The sequence below is a fragment of the Python bivittatus genome, unplaced genomic scaffold (genome assembly GCF_059951505.1).
Source record: "Python bivittatus isolate LINGU-HERP-01145 unplaced genomic scaffold, Pbiv_v1 ctg000190_np1212, whole genome shotgun sequence".
NCBI lineage: Eukaryota > Metazoa > Chordata > Lepidosauria > Squamata > Pythonidae > Python > Python bivittatus.
Window position 1 is genome coordinate 18545536 of NW_028277042.1, and position 23196 is coordinate 18568731.

The 23196-nt window shown below is 39.4% G+C and overlaps 1 protein-coding gene across 1 annotated transcript in view; it reads left to right on the top strand.

The window, feature by feature from the left end:
- Window positions 1-23196, top strand: part of CDH13 (cadherin 13) — a 465553-nt gene that overhangs the window by 217625 nt on the left and 224732 nt on the right. The window lies entirely within an intron of this gene.

A 23196-nucleotide genomic window follows, 5' to 3' on the forward strand; every position in this document is an offset into this window, starting at 1 on the left:
TTTTCTGGGTATCTTTTATATCCAGTTTTTACAGATCACATTGTATATGCATAATTTCTTGCAACTTCATATGAAAGTTGCAAGAAATGATATTATATTTAAAATTATATGCATTTTTCCCCAGCTTCTGCTTGTACGGTAGTAGCTAACATAGGCATCATACGTGAAGTATCTCATGCTGAATTCTTGCATCTCCATGAGGATGGGGATAGAGAAACATCTGAAATCTTAGATTGAAAAACAGTTGTCAATCTGCATGCATAATTCTGAGCTAGAGGATTCAAAATACAACAATTTCATATGTTCATATATGCCCATTCAAACCAAAAATCCATTTGATCTGATTGTACATTTATGCAGCAAAATACTTTTGTATAGCATTTTACTGGTATATAAATACATATTGATCGAGACAGCAGAAAAGCAATGTTGATATGATTGCACAAGGAGTTGAATCATTCCTTTTATGTACATTTTTGCCATAGGCAGGGGCTGGGATGAGCAGCAGTCAATTTCCATGCAGGAAGAATGAATTAAGGTTGGCATTTTGCAGACTTTATGAATGCCTCTAAATGTGTGTATATATGTTCGTATTGCAAAAAAGGAACAAGGAGCTGAAAGAGTTAAAGTAAACAAAATGGGCTTGAATGCCAGAATTAATTTTAAAAAATCTTCCACATCAACTGGGATTCAGAAGAAAGACTGGACAATAAAAGAAACCATGAAAGGAAGGGAGAAATGTACCCACTCTCTATAGCAACAGAGAAGCTTGAAATTTCAGTGAGTATTGACCATTGGAAAGTAGAAGGAAGATCACTTTGATGGAGAGAGATGGGTTTCCACACAATCTCTACATCGTAATGCATTTTCTTACATTTGAAACCAAATTCAGGAGGAAGGTCAGGTTCCTAGTATATGCCATTGTCCTTGTTGGGTTTTTAAGTTACAGACTCGTATAAATATAGCAAAATGCTTATTCTCTTCTATTGAAAATGCTTGGTATCTATTTCACGTCTATATAAAACTTCAAGGGCAAGTTTATGATAAATTTTTATTTATCATAAAATAAATATTCCCTGATAAGAAAAATCAAGGAACAGAACTTTGGGATAGGCTCCTTTTTCAAGGGGCCAGCAGAGCTCTTGAATTGCAATATGTAATATAAATATATAAAAAACTGGTTTGGGTTACATTATAGAAACAGTTCAGGTCCAGGAAGACAAGAGAACCTATGAGTGGACTGAGGGCTTCCCCATGCTGAAGAGCTGATAGAGGTAGTCCTCACTTAATGACCACAACAGGGACCAGAACATTCATCGTAAAGCTGGGCAGTCGTTACATGAGGCATCACATGACCGCACCCGATTTTACGAGATTTTTTGCCATGGTTGTTAAGCAAATCACAGGCTTCCTCACTGATTGTTAGAAGCTGGCTGAGTAGGTCACCAATGGCGATCACATGACCCCAGGATGCTATAACTGTTGTAAGTGCGAGCTGGTTGCCAAACAGCCAGATTGTGATCATATGACCATGGGGGCACTGCAATGGTCATAAGTGCAAGGACTGGTTGTAAGTAGCTTTTTTAGCATTGTTGTAACTTAGAACAGTCACTAAATGAATGGTCGTTAAGCAAGGACTACCTGTAATTAACAAATTGTTGGAAACTAAGGATTCCTCCAGGATTTAAAGACTGAGTTAGGTTCAGAGCTCCTCTTGAAAATTTCCACCTAATCCTGAGAGGAAACCTTGGCTAGTGTGGTGTTGGAGATGAAGATCATTTCACTGATTAATTAGGCAGGGTAGGCAATATACATTAATGCAGTGGGATCTTGAAACAGGGATTTCTCCTTAAATGTTTAAGAACAGTCTTTTCCAAGAAATTGTTGGCTCAGCTTCAACTACTACTATTAATTTTGCATGGAAAAATTACACCCAAATTAGACTGTAGGGCTGTGATTGTATGAACTATAGAACAGGAAGGTGTGCCATCTACCACATTTTAATAAGAGAATTAATGGGGGGGGGGGGGGGTTGGCTGCAATCTCCAAAGGAAGCCAAAGAACAAAAATTCACAGGTGAATCAAGCAGCTTGAGTGTAATAAAAATGTAATATTGAGTGTTATTGAACTTGTTCTCTATAAGGGCAAACACAACAGAGCTGATCAATAAAATGCTATAATGAGTTATAGTCATCAGGTCAGAGTGGGGAAAATGAATAAGCTGAAACTTGGCCATCATTTTCAGGAAGAGTGATTTGTCTGGAAAAGCTACTTGCTGGCAATCTGTGTTTATGAGACCAAAATGCTGTTGTAGCCATTTGTGTGGCAATGAGGAGTAAAGGCAGAACATCCCTTTGTTCCTAGGCAGGTGGCAACATGATGGGAGACTGGGTGGTGTTCTTATATAACTAAGGATGGATTGTGAGAGTCCATGACAGGAGGAACATGGTCTTGCGATTGCCCTATGCCTATAATGATGACGGACACTGATTGATTGATTGATTGATTGATTATGTGCTATTAAATTGTTGTCAACTCTTAGCATCCAGATACATAGATTGTTTTCTATAACAATCTGTCTCTAACCTAGTCCTTTAGGTCTTCCAACAGAATGCCCACTGCCACTGTAGTTGAGTCCCTCCACCTTGCTGCTGGTCCTCCTCTTCTTCTCTTTCCTTCCGCCTTTCCCAGCATCAGAGCCTTCTACAGAGAAATGGGACTTCACATAATGTGGCACTTGGCCTGGGGTGTGGAGGGAATACCTCAAGCATGGGGATGGCTAGCCCCATAGAGGCCTCCTGTCTTCAGCCTCAGATTTTTCATCTTCTTGGACTCTCCTTCCCCTTTTTAGTAATGCTTTTAACTGATGTTTTATGTATTTATATATATTTATGTTTTTCATGTTTGTTGTGAGTCACCCAAAGTTTCCCCATTGGGGGGAGATGGGTGGGTGAGAAATTTAATAAGTGAATGAATGAATGAATGAATGAATGAATGAATGAATGAATGAATGAATGAATGAATGAGTCTGAAGTAGGATCATCTGAGCCTGGTCATTGGTGCCTCAAGTGAGAACTCTAGGTTGATTTCTTTGAAGATCCATCTGTTTGTTTTCTTGGCTGTCTATGGTATTCTTAGGAGTCTTCTCCAACACCAAAGTTCAAAAGAGTCGATACTCTTCCTATCCTGCTTCTTCAAAGCCCAACTTTCACTTCCCTTGAGTGTCACAGGGAATGCCGTGGCTTGCACAAGAAAGCTTACACAGTTTAGATGTTTGCATTACATTTGCCCAGTTTAGATGTTTTATTAAATGCTGGACCAGTTTCTTGAGCTTCTTTTCCCCTGTGAAAGAGGCTTCTGTTTTGTTCTACCTCACTGTCAGGATGCTTGAGAATTTCTTTCAAAGTTCTCCTGCTGTGATTTTAAGTTTGCTTTATTACTGATGGGGATAGAAGGAGCTAATGTTTTCTCTGATGTAGCTGGCTATCATTGGGAAGGCTCTTATCTGCCCACCCCTCCCAATCTTCATGGGAATAATTCCCTTGTGATGTCTTCCTCTAGAATTAAATGGAAGGGTGGGAAACTGGGAAAGTTTCAGATTGCTAAGGAAGATCTAAAGAGGATTCTGAAATGAAAGACAGAACATTCACACCATCGTGCACCCATATATCCCCTAAACCACTTTTTCACCAAATCACCATACTCTTTGAAATCAAGTTCTGAAGCAAATTCTCCTTCATCAAATTGAACAGGAATGGAGAAAGGGGCATTTGTTTCTGTCTACTCTTAGTCTAGAGAGCCAGTTTGATGCAGTGGTTAAAGCATCAGGTAGAACCTGGGAGGCTGTGAGTTCTAGTCCTGCCTTAGGTACGAAGCCAGCTGGGGAACCTTGGGCCAGTCACTCTCTCTCAGCCCCAGGAAGCAGACAATGGCAAACCACTTCCAAAAAACCTTGCAAAGAAAATTGCAGGGACTTGTCCAGGCAGTTGCTAGGAGTCAGTGCTGACTGGAAGGCATAAAGATACAGGAGATAGAGATAGAGATAGAGATAGAGATAGAGAGAGAGAGAGAGAGAGAGAGAGAGAGAGAGAGAGAGAGAGAGAGAGAGAGAGACCCATACACACACTCACATACACACCAATATATACACACTTACTGACTGCCTCATTCAGCAACCATTTGAAGTTCCGATGGTGTAAAAAAGAATAGCTTTGCAACCAATCCTCACATTTAGGACCTTCACAACATCCCACGATTGCCATTTGCATGCTTCCCAACAGAGTTGTGACAAGCAGAGTTCATGGAGCATACAGAAGTAAAATTGTAAGTTGCAGTCATGTGATGTTTTGCTTAAGGACTGTGATGAGTCACTTAACAACCAAATGGGCAGTAATGTCGTAAATCCACTGAGTGACCACTTCGCCTAGCAATAGAGTTGCCAGTCCCAATTGTGGTTGCTAAGCGAGGACTACCTGTATGTTTTTAGACCACGCTGATTGGTAAAGGCAACAGTTTCCAACAGTAACTGTGAATGAGCAAGTCAAATCATGCATTTTTATGAAACATTAACAAGCAATGTCTTGAAAACTGATATGCTTGAGTGCTCTGCTAGTCGAGACTAGTGCGTGCAGTACATTGCATGACTGAATCTTACATGAGTACCTGATTTGTGCCTGCAATTTCCTCACTAATAAACCCTCACTAATAAACAGATGATATTTCCTGACATAGCCAGCACTAATTTGCTACTGCCTTGATGAACCATATCAGTGCATCAAATCAAGAATCCCTGCCAATACTTCTCTTTTTTGAAATGCCACAATCTGGAGAGGGGGGGGGAATCCTAATCTTTTGTTTGTTTCTTGAGAAGGGAAAGAAGAACAGTGAGTCTTTTAACCCCTTCAAGGTCAAAAAGAATGTTTTTGATGTATACTTTTGTGGTAAAAAATTCACATTATGGAAGAAAATGGTCAAGCTACAGTAAATTAAATTACAATAAAAAGATAGGTGATAGAGAGACAGAGAGATGATAGATAGATAGATAGATAGATAGATAGATAGATAGATAGATAGATAGATAGATGATAGGTTGATAGATTGATAGATAGATTGATAGATAGATAGATAGATAGATGATAGACAGATAGATAGATAGATTGATAGATGATAGATAGATGATAGATAGATAGATAGATAGATAGATAGATAGATAGATAGATAGATAGATGATAGACAGATAGATAGATAGATTGATTGATAGATTGATAGATTGATAGATGATAGATAGATGATAGATGATAGACAGATTGATAGATAGATAGATAGATAGTTAGATAGATAGATAGATAGATAGACAGATTGATAGATAGATAGATAGATGATAGACAGATAGACAGATAGATAGATAGATAGATAGATAGATAGATAGATAGATAGATAGATAGATAGCAACTTTCTTCCATGGAAAACCCCCTTCCTGCCTTAATGCTATCAACTGCCTTGGCTTTGATGGGGGAATCTGCTTATTGCCTTGAAGCTGAATATCCTCCCCACCCCCCACCCCATAAAAAATTGACCCTGGCCATTTAGCAGGCCCTGAGTCTCTTCCAGATGTGACCTGGCGTTCTTGGGGAAAAACAATGAGATAAAAATATTTTTATATGCTCTCAGCAGGACAACAGAGTAAGATCCAGATGGTCTAAGTTACCAGCACTGACAGGTTCTATTGAGGTATTTTCTCGTTCTTTCACACTGATCTAAGCAGAGGATATCTTACATAAACTTTTTTTCCCCCAATCTGCCCCCATGTGTTAGTCTATCAAATTATTTGTCCACCTCAAGTAGAATGGGGCCTGAAGCAAGGGAGCACACAATTCTCCTTTAATTATTGGAATGGTTTATTTGTCAGGGCTCCAAGTGACAGACATATCCCCTATGATTTGATTTCTATTCCTATTATTTGCTTACCTGGTGTGATTGCCTCTTGTCAATCTCCTTTCATAGTCTAGTCTGCATAATGGGAATGGGGACAGCTCTCTCAATAAGAATCTCTGCTACTAGGTTTAAGCCCAATATCTTCAGTGTGTTGAAAGTTGAGGTTATCCAGTGTGTATGTGTGTGTGTGTGTGTGTGTGTGTGTGTGTGTGTGTGGTTAGAAACTGTCAGAAAGAACTGGGAATCTTTGGTTCTGGCTTGATATCTTTTAGGGACCTGAATCTTGCATTGTTGTATCTTCTGGAAATTGTATCTTCTAGGGCAGAGTGTCCAACCACATGCCTTTGGATTTCAACTGAAGATAATGGATAGAAAGTAAAGCAAAGATTGACACAAAATTTGGTAGGGAGTTTCATTCCTTCTTACACATCCTTTTTCTTCTTTCTTGTGTTCTTTCTTGCTCCCTTTTGGGTTCTAACCCATAGAAATCTGAATTTTCTTTTTCAGATGTTTTTTGAAATGAGGCCAGCTTGCATGAAAAGATGTCTCCTGTTCAAGAGCAATGGAGTATGCTTAGGTTTTGTGCTGTTCTCATTTGTGTGTTTGGAGATCAGATTTTCAGAGAAAGAAAGAGTTAGATAAGTCTTCCTGCTTGGGTTAGGATTCCGAAAAAGCACCCACAATTGTCTTGATTCTTGTGCATTGTGTGTGTCAGACTCTTGACTTCAGGTCCTTCACATCTCCTGGGTAAACTCTCTCTTCTCCTTTCTGGAGCTAGTTTACTACTGATATCTGACATGGTGAGACAATTCAGTCTAAATGTCACCCACGAAGACAACATTGTGGAAATTATTCTGGAATGACGTAGAAATATATTAATCTTTCTACAAACTTATCAGATGTATATTTTCTAAACCTGTGCAGGAACCAGAATGTCATCAGATGCTGAGGGCTACTTTGGGCCATACATACACGTCATGGAATTTCTGTTTTACATTTTCACTTTCAACAGCTGTTTCCTATACAAATTTGGACATGATGTCCATTTGGACTACAGCTGCTGTGTATAAATAACTATTATAAATCCCTTGTTTTCCCCCTAAATATTCCAGTGCCTGGGAAGTATTTCACAACAACTCTTCAGGTTAATGAATGAGTGATTACACTGACATTTTCATTTTCTAAAAAAGATATAAATAGGGGATGTCCTTCACATAATTAACACATCTCATTTATTGAGTGATAATGGGTCTACTCATATTTCCTTCCTCTCTAAAATATTGATGTTCCTTTTTTTTTATTCCTCCTCCCACAAACAAAATCTGGCCTGCCTAAGTAAAACAATACTGACGAAACAGTTCCATTTTGGTAAGATGCTTTGGGAAATGCTAAACTGGAGACTGCAAAGACCTTGGAAAAATAATTATATTATAAATAATCAGAAATTATTTTCTCTCCCCCCCCCCACTTTTGGCAATAATTTTGGAGTAATAACTAGAAATGCATACTTGATTATTTTTAGGGGGGTGTCCTTTTGTAGTTGCTATGGCTACGAGTTAGTGGAAAATACATTAGCTCTATAGCAACTGGAGAATTAGATTTTATGCCCAATATTGAAATATCCACTATCTAATTTCTTGTATCTTCAGAATAAATCACACTAATGACCATAGAGGTAAAGCTGGAGGGGTGTAATCTATACTCAAGAATTTACTTAGCTAAGAGTAACACAAAGCAATTGTACTGCGTGTGTTAACCTTAGCCTTGACATCTGAAATAAATCTTGAGTTTTTTGAAAGGAGAGAGGCATGTGAGAGACTATGTGAAGATGCTAATGACTGTTTGAGAAAAGATGCCTCTTAAAGAAAAATTAAAGTTTTGCAATTGATGGAACCAGTATCAAGTAAAGGACTAGGGGATATTGTTCCCCAAAAGATCCATGTTGAAGCTACTGGCTAAGATTTCAATCTAAAACATAGTTATAAAGGAGTAATGGTTTAATGGATTCCACTAGAAGCAAATCCCAGCTGTTTTATGGTAGGATGGTGGACCAATTCTCACAGAAACAGTCCAGCTAACTTTCCTCATGTCCCAGGGAGGAAAAAATGGCAGGAGGATCAGATAAGGGTTGATTTTGCTTTGCAAAATGCATACAATGGTCAAGATGTTTCCCACCATCCTTTAACCTTCAGAAAGTCATCATGCAGGTTGACAATACTTCTAGGTTGTCACTTTCTGAAATGCCCCTGGGCTGTACCACATCTGCCTACCATCAGCACCATGTATATTTGGTCCTTGTAAAGGACCAGTTTTAGTTTGGGGAAAGAGGATGTCCTTCCTTTAAAGAACTGGGAAGAAGATAATGAAAGAATCAAATGTTCTTTCTGGAAATGGGACTGTATGTTTGCTTGTATGTTCTAAGGGCGAGACCATGACACAGCATGTAGAAGAGAACATGCTATATGTTGGGGCTGTTGATTCTAGACAAATTCAGAGTTCACTGAAATGAGCTGAGTGACAGGTTTAGAAGTTGGGAAGCAGGGTAAGGAAATGCATAGGGTTCAAGCATATCTGCAAGGTATGGTCAGAAAATTCAAGATGGAGACAACAGTGCAGGTGAAGCTCCACCTATTTTATTATGTGTGAAGCACATAAAACAGGCAGATCTTCAATCACACCATCATGGCCACCATCACCATCATGGCCACTTGTAAAGTCCCATCCTATTAGGGGTATCCACACACCCTGTGGCATGGATACCCCTAATAGGATGGGACTTTGCAAGACTTAGAAATCCTTGGTTCAGAGCACTTAAGCGTGTGGGTAGGGGGCTCAGAATAAGCAGAACTAGATCTGAGATGAAGTATAGGTAGAAGTGTGCCGATGATACCCCCTCTTGACAAGCTTCCTGTCCTGTCTTTTTTTTTTTAAAGCAATTGTTGCTGTTTTGTTTTTAAAAGCGGGGGGGGGGGGGCGGGGATAATATTAAACCTATCTGTAGCACCATCTTTAGTTCAGAAAATGGGCCTTAGGCCCATTGTTCTTCCAGAACAGTCAAATGGCAGCAGATGTGACCTTATGCTTTTGGGAAAACAATCAGAACAGAAGCCAATAGGTGCTGGAAGGTTGAGAGCATCCTGGGACCTTAGAAGATGATGTGGTGAAGAACACTTTTCCTCATCTGTCTTTGGGGGAACGAGATGTTTTCTGACCTACCATGGTAACCATGTTAGGAGTCATTTGGTGAGAACATCCACAATCCTTTCTCCAAATTCCAAACAAGCCATCTACCCTCACATAATCCAGCAGGACAAAGCCTTGATCTCCTTCTCTCTAGTCTGATAAGGCTTTTCCTCAAATAAAATTACTCTGAGTTGAATTCAGAAACAGCTTGCCTCTGGGCAATGAAAGATTATGGTGCCCAAAGTTAAAAGAGAGAGCTTCAAAAGAATATTTACTGAAAAGAAGAGAACAGAAATAGAAAAAAAAAAAGAGAGAGAGTAAAAATTGGGAGTTGGACTTCCCCTTTCTCCAAATCAGCATTTAAATTCAAGATCTGAAGGCTGATTTATTATGCCATTTCTTTTCTTTTCATTTTCTTTTTTCTTTCTCCTTCTTGTTCTGACTCCTAATAGGGAATTATCCCCAGCCAGCACCATAATAAACTTGTAGAAACTTACAGTGGTGTTTTGAAGAGAAAAGGGTTCAATAAGAAAACAGTGGAGTGTTTTAGGACTATATGCACACTCACACAATTTGCTTCTCTTGCACATGAACAGATTGTAAAATACCTTCTTGCAACTTGGACAATGAAAGTCTGCTGTGTTTCTTTAAAAAAAAAACTGGGGTTAAAACAAACTAGGACTGTGGGCGGTGTTTGGAGTCAGCTGCTGTTAGCCATAGCCATGAAATTGCTTAAATTCTTTTTTAAGCATCACCATATCCTGTAGCAAACTCCACCCACTTGGACTAGTTTTTCCATCTTTGTATTCTTTTCAACCCAACAGAAGGTTGGAAAGGAACTGTGTCAAAAGACTCCAGACCCTTATCTCTGTCCATTAGCAAAATAACTCTCTGAAAACAGAACAAAATGGGACCAAATGTGGGGGAGAACCGACAAAATCAATATTAAGTTACAAAATTAAGTTTGGTCTTGTCATCTGTCTGTCATATAAAAGCACTGAACTGGCTTCTTGTGGTCTACCAGATTCGATTAATGGTGTTGACAGCAATTTATAAAGCCCTAAATGGCTTTGGAACCAAGGTCCTTAAAAATCCCCCTTCATATCCCACACAATCTATGAACTTGTGGAGGCCTTGCTTGTGTGTAACTTGTGGGTCTCGGGCCACAGTGTGCATAGCGTGGGGGACCAAACTCAGTGGTAGCACCTTGTAATGATAGAACTTTCTGCTGGGGGGGTGGGGGGTGGATAGTATGTTGTCAGGATTTTCTTTCTCATGGGAAAGGATTCATCCCGTTATCTTTACAACAATAACAAATAATATTTTGACTACAGAGATCATGTGAAAAACACCTGTTATTGTGTGTTGTGTATTGTGCTATTTACTGCCACCTATTGGCGTGTGTATGCTAGTGACCTAGTGGGGGTGGCATAGAGCTATAATACAAGGAGAGGAAAATGTTCAGCCTCTCTGAGTAGTTGTTAGTTGCTTTAGTGTTAGCCACTATGTAGGTTTTATGGGCTACGTAGTTGTAACAAAGTACCAAGTAGCGTACCTCTTCTCTAAGAGTTTGTAGCTAGAGATTTTGTTAAGCTTGTGTTGCTAATAAGTCCTGGATGCTACATTAAATGAGAAGATGTGCTTTTCTTTATATTTTGTATGATATTTGCATTTTATGGAATTTTGCATTTTTTTCAATAAACACCAGTTAGTATATATTTCTTGACTGGATTTCTTTGGGAAACCAGAAATGGACAATGCATTGTGTTTGCTGTCATGGCTAATATCTTCCTGGAGTTTTTGCTGCGCTCTGCACAAACAGGAGTGTTTGTGATTATCACTCTGCCCGACATATGTCCCATATCTTTCCAAGGTTTAGACTGTAGTTTAAGGCATGCTTGTTCCCTTATGCATTTCCAAGACACAGGATCAAATCCTTACCAATTGTCATTTTAATTAAAACGTTCTCTTTGAAGGGATGCATAGCAAAATGGGGCATTTTATTGTTTTAATGGCTTGGTTTTATGGTGCTTTTAGGCGTTGCATAGGACTATAGAAGAGAGGGGGATGGGGAGAACCCAGAACTGATTTATCTCCTGCTTTGGGCCTAGAATATCTACTTTATTGAAAGCAAATAAAGAACCTTAATAACTACAACAGGTCTGAATGTTTTAAATCTGTTTCCAAATCTGTGGACTATCCACCAGTTCTAGGCAGCAATTCCTGATTTGAAGGGCAAAATGTGATTTGAAGTAGACATGAGTTATCAGGAATTCTTTAAAGCAGGGTTCCTCAACCTCAGCCACTTGAAGTTGAAGTCCACCCATCTTCAAGTGGCTGAGATTGAGGAACCCTGCTTTAAACCAAATGTGTCTTTTTCTTTTTTTTTTCCAGAATCACACACCAACTCTGGAGGGTAGCCCAGGAAAAGACACGGCTACTTTAAATTGTTATTGGCCGGAAATACATCCATGCTGATTCCCATTCCAAATCTCATTTTGTCTTTCAAATTTCGATCTCTGCATAGCTCTGATTTTCATATTATTTCATGATCTAGGAACTTTTTTAACTTCTCTCACTAAGCACCATAAATGTTGCATGAGAAACAAAGAGCGGCACAATGATTGTAATGTTTAATAAATGTTAATAAAACTAGTTAAGAATCTTCATGCTAAGTTCAGGATGTGCTTACTGACTCATTATCATGAGTGGAGCAGTGTTGGTAATGCCATTAAATCATTTGTTCTTTTGATTTGCCTGAAGCGCCCGTATTTCAGGAAAAAAAAAATTAGACAACAAAGAATGATCCTGGGAAAGTAGTTTGCTTCATTAAGCATAAAGTTTGATTTACTCCAATGTTTATCCCTTGAGTCCATTTGTCAGTGAAATGTGCCACACTCTTGAATTATATATAAAAGAATCTTTGACCTGTTTAAATCTGTTTCTGAAGTCTGCAGGAAACTGGGTTTTTGCATTAGATGCTCCATAGTTTTTAGTTTTTTGAAATTGTGTTCTTTAATAGACTGAGTATGAAAAACATCTGATTGTCCCATTCTACTTTATTTATCTATGTGGTTTCTAGGAGTCAAAAATAGTTGATGGCACATAATCAATCAATCAATCAATCAATCAAACATTCCTTGGGCATGGATGGATGGATGGATGGATGGATGGATGGATGGATGGATGGATAGCCTGGGACTATTGTTTAGTTCTTTGTTTGTTTCATCTAATCAATATTAACAAAATGCAGAACCACTTTTCAAAGGCTGGAATTCAAACAGAATAGCATTCTGGTTTCTTTGTGTTAAGAAAGAATTAGTTCTCTTTGACCACGATTCCAATTAATTGTGCATCTATGAGTTTCAAATCGATGTGGTATTATTATCCTCATAATCATAATCTTTCTCAAAGGATGTTTGTTTGGGAAGCAAATAAGAACAATGCATCTATGGAAAGGGCTGCTGAGATCAAACATGCTGATGGATGGATATAAGATAAGGATAAATGACCATTCTCAAACTGGTTGGTTCAAGTGAATTGTGCTTCTTTTATGACTATGGTGAGAAATGAGATGTCAGTCTGATTATTGATGGGTATTTTGGACAGCTACTTACTTGGGGTCGATAAAAGCTTATTTGAATGTTCACTTCAAAGATTGGCAAACAACAGTTTGCATGTTTTGGTGCCTGAATTTCAGCTCCAATAGTTTCTCATCAGATTGGTTAGGGATGTTTGAGGAATTCAGTCATTACAAATTCCAGTTCTAGTATTGCAGTCTGAGGCATGTTTATTCAGAAGTATGTCCCAGTGTGTTTAAAGAGGATTATTTGCAAATGGTTTCCGTTGGATTGCAGCCTTATTTACTTGATCTACTGTGATTCCCAAATGCTCCAACATACTTCTTGGTTCAACAAAAATATGAAATTAAAACTTTAAATACCTACTCATATTTTGGGAGGAAATATGTTTAGAACTGCATATTTTGAGAAAAGATGTGTTTTATAATTGTAAATGCACAATTTTGTATAGATTTTTTTTTTAATGCAGAAGCAGGGCACTATGGATATGACTGAATAAATGTGCAAATTGCAAAAATTACTAATCATCACTCATTTCTTGTGAATAATCAGCAGGATTTTAACAAGCTTATGGTTCCATTAGAATGCAAGAGAATTTGACAACTTTATGATTCTTCGTTCTCAAAAAATGGACACTATATAGGGGTTATAGGTCCCTTTACTGCTGGATAATCTCTTTCCTAAACACAGGCAGAAATATAATTTGATTAAAGAGAAATGAAGTGAAAACTGAAATACAACAGTTTACATGTTTGGTGCCTGAATTTCAGCCCCAATAGTTTCTCATCAAATGGGTTAGGGATGTTTGAGGAATTCAGTCATTACAGATTCCAGTACTAGTATTACCATCTGAGCACTAGTAACTTAAGAGTTGTTCTTGGTTATATTTTTCTGGCATATTTCAAGCATTTTGTTGCACCCCAAGAAAGAACTTTGGCTAATACCCCAGAAGTTATAATATTGGAGGGGGTGATGCTTTGAGGAAAATCAGAGACAAAGTAGGGAGACTCTACCTACCATCTCTTCAGGGTTCATTCAGCCATGCAACAATTCCACTGAATAGATGGGCATTCAGAAATAACAAGAGAGGTGTTATCACCTCCCTTGAAAAAAAGAAAGGGGGAGATTCCAAATCTTTATAGCAAGGATGTCTGTCAGAATCACTGAAACACATCTTGACTCCTGGTGTCAAATAGTCCATCATTCCACAATGATGCTCATTTGCAGAACTCATTAATATTTCTTCAGTTGGCATGGCTGAAAGACAAGTAAAATAAACAGATTTCTATTTTGGAATTCTATTTTTGCATTTAATTTTAATGAGGCAGCTTGCATCAAACAGAGAAGGAAAGACCACCACGTCTTAAGAAGTTGCAAAGATGATTTAAATAAGCTTCTCAGTCTCTTGGCAGTTGTAGCATGAAGTTGATGGACTTTTAATGAACTTGTGTGTCAGTACCGAAGACAAGTTATCCATCAAAGAAAATAAAGAAAAAACTATTTCACAGGAAAGATGAGGCAGCTTTGTGGTCAATTTAAATCGGGTCTGTAACCTGCCAAGCTAAAAACAGCCATGTCCCAAATTTTACAGGCTGCCCTGCAACTAGTTTAAAATAATCTCCGATGAAAGGAGAGGAAAAAAAATTGATGAAAGAAGAGGGGGGGAAATGACAATAGAGAGTTTAACACATCCAAAGTGGGCCTCTGATTATTGGAATTAGTAGATATATCATTGAGTATTTCCCGAGAAGAAATGGCGATTTCTTGGTTGATTTCAGTGAGCGATCCTTTCATTATTTGAAAGGTCAGACTGAGAGAAAGAGGGACTTTGAATTTTGCACATGAAGTAAGAGGGTCAACTCCTTGTAGGTTTCTTTTCTGTTGAATTGGAAATTGTCTCTGTGCAGAAGATCCTAGAAAAATATGAGCTCCCTTGGTTATCCAGAGTTCATATGATCAGCTGGTTTGCTTGCACAAAAGAGAGGAGAGAGGCAAAAAGAAAGGTCCTTTCTTTCTTAGACAGGTGATGGCAAAGAAGTTTTAAAATAACAGCATATAGTTTGAGTCACATAGCGTACATCTGACATTCTCCCAAAATTTTGAAGCAAGCATTTAGATGTTGAAGGTAGATTAAACAAAGATGCTACACAACCTTGGGTTCCTCTTCTTCCTTCCTTCCTTCCTTCCTTCCTTCCTTCCTTCCTTCCTTCCTTCCTTCCTTCCTTCCTTCCTTCCTTCCTTCCTTCCTTCCTTCCTTCCTTCCTTCCTGATTTATAGCTTTCTGTTTTATATAGCCTTTATGGTCTCTTAAACTTCATAACTTGTCTTGCTACAAATAATAAAGTGTTAGATGTTCCTGTATTTCATAAGTGGTTGTCAGAACATTTCATATTTCATTCAACCAGCCGACAAAGCAATGGCACCCCAAAGAAAGAGAAATGAGTGAGTGATGGCTGCATTCTTTATCTTTAGAATGCTTCTTCTAATTTCTTGAGGAATCCTCTGGTTCTACCAGTATGTTTTTCTACAGGAATTTGGATAGATCCATCAGGTGTGACTTTGACCATTTTATTACTAGTGATTTATACTGTCTTCTAGAGTCATCCATCCATCACTGGGCTGATATTACACTAATGAAGAATCTACTGCTTCAGCAATGGTTGGGTGATGTTATGAAGAAGTTAAAAATGCTCCTGAGGAAGAACATTTTAATGGAGGAAGTCCACGTGATATAGAGGAACTGGAAGGCAGAAATGCTTCCTGCGAGTTTCCATCTCCATTCATTTCATAACAATCTATGCAGGGGTGTTCACTCAGCCAAGTAGTTTAGCTTCCAATTCTTGCCTCACTTCTAAAAAAAGAGGGCCTTCCTGGAAGTGATGTCCAAATGGATTTTATTCACCAAAAGCAAGGTACTGTCCTTCTAATACATCTTCATCCCCTTTTCCATGTATGTTTCGGGATGGTACATCTGAAAATGGCTACGACAAACTGATCTTCAAGGGCAGCCCCAAGTAGTGTGCATTGCAATGGTCCAGACAAGAGGTCACAAGAGCATGAGTGACAGTGAATAGGGCCTCCCAGTCCTGCAACTGGTACACAACCTGAAGGCGAGTGCAAAGGCCCTCCTAGCCACAGCTGCCTTCTGCTCTTTGAGCAGGGGCTGGGAGTCCAGGAGGACCCCCAGATTGCATACTGGGTCTGTCTGAAGAAGTGCCAACTCATCCAAGACCAATGATGGAAAGTCCCCGGCACCAGAAGGTCCAAACACCCAAAGCCACCCAGGCTTGCTTGAGTTGAGCCTGGAGCCTGTCCAGGCCCCACAGCCTCCAGACACTGGGGCGGGACACCGATAGCATCCCTCAAGCAGTCTGAGGTGGAGATATAAAGCCATGTATCATCAACATAGTGGTGATACCTCACCCCAAACTGTCAGATGACCTCATCCAGCAGCCTCATGTAGACAGGAAGGGAAAAAGAATTGAGCCCTGAGGCTCCTCACAAAGGAGGGGCCATGGATTGGACCTCTCCCCCACCCCCACCATTAACACTGACTGCAACTGGCCCTGTAGGAAGGAGGAGAACCAACATAGAACCATGCTACCCACCCCCAACTCCCAGAGCCAGTTCAGAAGGAGACCATGATCGATAGAATTCAAAGCTGCTGAGATGTCAAGAAGAGCTAGGATGGATGCACTACCCCCATCCTGCCCCCACAAGAGGTCATCCAAGAGCATGATCAATGCCGTCTCTGTCCCATACCCTAGCCTGAATGCTGACCGAAAGGAGTCCAGTTAATTGGTTTCATCCAGAGATCTTTGGGCCACTTTCTCCACAACCTTCCCTAGAAAGGGGTGGTTGGAAACTGGACAAAAACTGTCCAGACTGGTTGGGTCAAACGATGGCCCCTTGAGAAGGGGGTGCACCACCACCCCCTCCTTCAAGGAAGAATTAATCAACGCCCAGACCCAACCACACATCCCCTTCTGGGCAGTCTTGACCAGCCAGGAGGGGCATGGATCTGATATCTAGTGGCAGCAAGAACCCAGTCCACTTCCTCGCTCAACAGAATCAAACTCTTCCCAAATAACCTTGCAAGACTTAGCCCCAGAGCCTCCCCTGGCCCTGCTTCATGGCTGGTATCCAAAGCAGAGCGAATCCAAGTGACTTTACTGATCAGGTGCCTGGCATATTCCCCACAGCATCCCTGAAGGTTTATGTCGGAATTACTCCCTCCAAGGAGGGTCCAAATCACAATGAAGATCAGCGAGGTTAAATATCAATCTTTTCCAAGCACCTCCGCCCTCACCCAACATGACAGTAAAGACCATATTTTTCCCATCATATCAGCAAGCTAATGATCCTGAGATTTATTGTGGACGCTGAGCTTTTATCCTTGGAAGAAATTGAGAGAGGAAAAAAAAAATTAAGAGTAAGGAAGTGTTCCTGCCTGCAGTGAAAAAGTATTCCAAGGCCTCCTATTCAGGCTCTATGAGACTTTGGCTATTTTCAGTAATTCAGAATGCCTCTGAAGGGAAGTCAATCATTTAGATCAATAGTGTCTATTTTCCCCCAGGTGACAGGAAGTTCCAAGGAAAGGTTTTAACAGTGTAACTATATATAGTAAACAGCAGTATCAGGATATCATTTTTTATTATACGGGGGGGGGGAAAACAAGCAAGTAAGGTGCAATTTGTCGGAAATAGCCACCAAAGGCCAAGGATGAACTGAAGGCTTCAACGTGCAAATGTGTTTAGAATTATGACATATATAAACATTCCTACACACACTGGATTTTAACCAGCTGGCCAAGAAGCTGTTTATCTTTAGAAAAACGATGAAAGTTCTGCGAAAAAAATCAATTTCAGTTCCTAATTTTTTTTTTTAACTTGGTGAAGGCTTCTCTACACTTGGCTGGAGACCCCAATCCATTCCTTCCATATTTCAAAGGAGTGTGTGTGTGTGTGTGTGTGTTTATATTTCAAAGGAGGTGTGTGTACAGTATGTGAGTGTATAGGTGAAAATGGACGAGGGAAAAGGCATGTGTGAGATGCATGCATGCAAAAACTAAGACAAATTGCCAAGTCCCCCAAAGCGAGAAAAATAAAATGATTTATGAAATATATCATGATCAAGTTAATATGAAATAAACCCCACTCAGGAGTAGTTGGACATTATCCAGTGGGGGGAGTGGGGAGTAAAAAAGTCATGTGTAGTCATGCAACAGCTGTAGAGCAAAAGCAGGGATTCTGTAGCAGGGGTGAGCTCTGTATTCCTGCTATTGTTATTTTTCTTATAACAATAAGAAAGTGTGATGGAATGGAATGATGAAGGCCAGGCTCAGGGAGATAAGCATTTTCTTAGCTCGCCAGAACCGTGTGAGAGGAACAAGAGGATGAGACTGGCACCTCCCTGAGGAATTCACACTGTTGTGGCTGGAGGACTTTGGGAACTGGGGTTTCAGTCTGGGAAGATTCTTGCTAGAGGTTGTAGCTAATAAACATAGCTGGACTGAGTTTGCATGGTCTCTTGGAGCTCCTTGGGCTAGGCCTGACAGAAAGGCAGGTAAAAAAAAAAATCTAAAAAAAAAAATAATTTCCTAGGGGCACATTTTATGCCAGTGGTGGGGGAGGTAGAAGATGTTCTCCGAACTCAATGTCTCTCATCCTGATGTCTTGACTTTTTTTTCCTGATATTTCCTTTCCTCTGTGTTCTTCCTCTGTTGCTTTTTCCAAAGTTTGGAATTAATCATCTTAAGGAATTTTAGACTTAAGCTCAGAACCGCACAGAATGAATTCATTTAGGGTTGCCAGTTTTAGACCTTTTAAGTTGGAGAGTGGGGAAAGGAAGTCTTTCAGCCTTACAATTTTATCTGAAATAAGGATTGGCTGCATCTAAACCTAAGCATGTATGTTATTAAGCAAAGGAAACATTTGATATTATGATTGCCAAATGACAGCATTAGCCAACATTGGTTTCTGATTAGGGGATCTTTTTGGAGGATTTCAAAGCTTGGCAGATATAATATAAAACCCCCATTTTGTAAAGGCAAAAACTTATATTTTCTTGCCCACTTAATATTCTGCAGTACAGAGATTCCTATTAGTGACTGTAAGTAATGGCATTAAAATGAAGCAGCTTTCTTTTTTCCCAGACAATATCTGTGTAAAGTGCCTTTTAATATTCACTAAAGCCAATTTTATGCAAATGAATTTATTGATTTAATGTTTTTTAGCCAGCAAATGTTTATTTAGTATGTTTCTGTGTCATCAATGAAATAGTGGTTTTGATCCGCAAAAAGGAACATTTATTTATATTCACAGTGTTTTGAAAATGAGAAGGAATATGATGTTGAAAGAGGTGGAAAAATGGTATAATTTAAAGTAGATGCAAAATGACTATTATAAATTTGCCACTAAGTTGGGTCTTTTCCCATACAACGTATTCTATTATATTTGGGCACTGAAGTGAAATTTGATCAACTTCAGGTGCTAGAAATAAACAAGAAACATCACTTTCTGGGATTCCAACAACACTGTTAGTGGATTCAAGTTCTGGAGAAGGATGGTCTCTTATCAGTTTGCCCTTTACCAAAATATTTATTTATTTATTATTTATTAAGCAAATTTATATAGCCGTCCATCTCACCAAAGGTGACTCTGAGCGGTGTAGAAGAATCAGATAAAAAACAAGTATAAAAACAAAATGAAAAATATAAAGACCACATTAATAAATATCATAAAAACCAAGATATGAACCATAGGGGAGGGAGAATAAGAATGCCCCCCCCCACCAGCCATGGAGCCATCTAAGCAGGCCTCTGGTTCCTTGGGAGCCCCAGGCCTGATCACAGAACCAGGTCTTGCGGGCCTTTCAGGAAAGCAAAAGGATGGTGCTAATCTCATCTCAGGAGGAAGGATATTCCATAAGATGGGCACCATAGCAGAGAAGGCACGTCTCCTGGGAGCCACCAAATGCAGGTCTCTAGCCGATGGTCCTGCAACATGCCTTCTCTGCAAGATCTGATGGGGCGGGCTGATATATAACATGATTGCCTTGCTGCTGGTGTTTCTTCTCTGGTTCTTTCCCTCCCCAACCTTCACCTTGGCCAGTCCTTTAATGGGTACAGCACAATGAGATTGCAAGACTGATGTCAGCCCTACTAGGTAGACCAGACCAGGAAACTGACTCCACAGGAAAGCTAAAACTACTTTTACGGAGATTGGCTATAACAACAGAATCTTGCAAGTCTGATTGTGCAGTACATCCACCCCCTTCTTATACTCCTATGAATTAGGGAGGCATCTGTCTGAGTTTCTTCCAGATAGTGTCTGTCTTTTGTGGACTTAAGAAATGTTTCACTCCTCATCGCTTTGGGAACAGGGTCTGCATACCTCTGTCAAGGTTATCTTCCTTACTCTCCACACCACCAAAATGTTGGTACATTTTTACACTGAAAATGGAAGAAATCATATTTGGATTTTCAGAAGATGTTTGAAAGTGGTAGATTGGCCCATTCCAACACAAGGTAATTTGTATGATTCTCTATTCCACTTCACACCGAAGATGGAAAGACAATCTAGAGTACAAAAGGCTGGTGAAATAAATAGCTTTTTTACAGTCCCATAATTGAATGTTTCTTTCTTAGACCTTTACAGACGCTGGCTAATGGAACTGGGAAGCTAAACTAATCTCTCTATGTTGGTCTTCTGTACAGATATATCCGAAAACAATTGATAACCTCCTAAATAATTCTGGCTACAGATTTGGTGAACTGGGCCTATTTATACGGAGGAAATATAAATTCCGCAGATGATTCAGTCAAATCAGGATTAGAAAAGGCAGAGCATCTATTGGCACCCTCCACACACCAATTTCCCTTTTGGATTTCCTATAATCTGTACAGAATTTATACACTGTTGGTTGCTTGTCTTATTATTCAATTATCCACTGCTTAATATCAGTGGCTCTTTTATATCAATGTGCTTTCACCCTAGATAAATGCTAAATACATTTCATGCTTTGTGTCTGTTTGTGAATCTTTTCCATTCAAGGTTTCCAACCCTCTATTGATTAAATTGTGCGGAATCAGTTTATAGAGTCTCGTGTTAAACTGAAGTTATAACACGACTTCTAAACAGTGGTTCATAATTTCTGCTTCATGTTTTCCTCTTTTTAGATCAGCATTCAATTCCATAATTTGCCAAATCACCGGGGTGGGATGGGGAGAAAAGGAGGAACAATATTGTTGCAAAATCATTAGAATTGTTTCTCTATAGAATATACACAAGCGGTTGGTTAATGAATAATGCAAGTGTTAAAGGATGACATATTAAAATGTTTGAGGTGTCAGATTGCTCCAAAGGAATAGTCTGGCATTCTTGATTGTAGCATCTCCATCCTGCTAGGATCCAGATTTGTAACCTCCAGATAAATTACTTCTATGGAGGAAAAGAAATAAATAAAATTCTTCCTCCATGACCTTGTGTGTATGAGCCATGGATTTGATTCCTAATGAAACTAGTGACTGAAGAAAATCTGTAATTAGATCTGTGGGTTATATGCTGCATACGGGAACTAGGTGCTCAGCGATTGTCTTTATATATAAAGCATCTAGAAGTTTACAAAGAGATTCAGATAATTCATTATAAGGATGTCATTAAAGAAATGGTAGAAAGCAGTCTCCTCCTGAAGCTGGGTCTCTCAGCTGCATAAGATTTCTCATGGATGGTTTCCCTTTGATAAAGAAGGTTGGGAATGATCCAGACTGTCATTAGAGACATTATGATGACCAATAATGATGATTAAAGTTTTGATCCTTCATGATTTATCTAAAGGGCTTGGGGTGGGGTGGGGTTTTGTCCTCCTTTTATAATGTTGCCGTGCTTGGAAATACAAGAACAGGAATTTCCAGAGCCATAAACATGTTAGTCAACTGCAGCAAAAGCAGTTTGTCATCTTTCCTTTTAGGATGTTGATGTCAGCCTTCCCAGGTAGAGTACACAGGAAACCCGACCAGATGAGCTAATTTTACTTTATTGTAAAGCTAATTAACAGAATCTTGCAAGTCTGGAAGTACAATTCTCCCACCATCTCCTTGATACCCTGAGAAATTAGGGAGGGTCCCTTCTGAGCCTCTTGCTCCACCCACTATCCAGCTTTGGGCTGTGCTGTCTCTTATCTGACCATTCCCTTGGCAGCGTCTCTGGGCCCCATCTCCCAAGGTTGTTCCCACATACCATTAAAGCTGCAAAAATATTTGGCGTACACTTGGGAATGTTAAAACAGAGTTATGCATGCTTATCTCTTTCAATTCATCTTCTTCTTGGGTTATCCTTCTTCAAGGATTTTCTCTGGGTCTGGTCATTTGACACCTCCAGGCACCATGATTTCAGTACTTGTTTCATTTTTAAAAACTTTTTAAAATTTTGTATAGTTTTATTTTAATATTATTAGCCAACATGGATGCTCCTCTGACACACAGACACAGGCACAGAGAGAGAGTAGAAGAAGAAAGAGGAACAAGGCAATTCCCTTTATTCTGGTCCTCATTTAATCAAATGCACTGATACTGTAGAAATCAAGGATGAAGTGGATGGCGTAGAAACCACGATTTCTTTTAACAAACTGCACTTGTAAGAAGCCAAAATTATGATGCAACATGCTTAGCAACCTTAGTGAAAAGGTTGGACATAAATCCAGCAGATGGATGGATGGATGGATGGATGGATGGATGGATGGATGGATGGATAGATAGATAGATAGATAGATAGATAGATAGATAGATAGATAGATAGATAGATAGATAGATAGATAGATAGATAGATGCATCATGTTACACCTTTTTCTGAAGGATGGATGGATGGATGGATGGATGGATGGATGGATGGATGGATGGATGGATGGGTGGGTGGGTGGGTGGATGGGTGGGTGGGCAGATGGACAGACGGATGGATGGATGGATAAATTCATAGTTAGGCTGACCATCCAACAGGAAATAGCAAAGCACGTAGGATAGACAATGGAGCAATAAACTGACAATATTCTGACATTAGCTCATTAATCTCTGCTGAATTTTACAGACTATAAAACAAAAATTTATACCATTTCAGGAAATGGATATATTCTTTTTAGAGAATAAATAAGTAAAATGAATTTGAGTACCCTGAGAATTTTGCTATTAAAGAGTTTATGAGTCAAAAGCAGATGTCTCTGTGCAATTGACAAAATGAAACAGCATGGACTGTGGTTTTACTAGCTCCAGCACTGGAAGAAATAACAACAACAACGACATATATCTGCATGTACCAACATGCCCCCCTTTGACCCATGTCCTTTCCTATGATGGGTTGGGAACTCAGGTGAAACTGGAAGTCAAACAAAAAGTTTAAGATAACTGACCACAGTGGTGGAACTCTCATAACTGGATTACACAGAGAATCAATTAGATTGTTGTGGCACCTCTAAATTTTCCCTCAACTATATATTCTTCATGGTA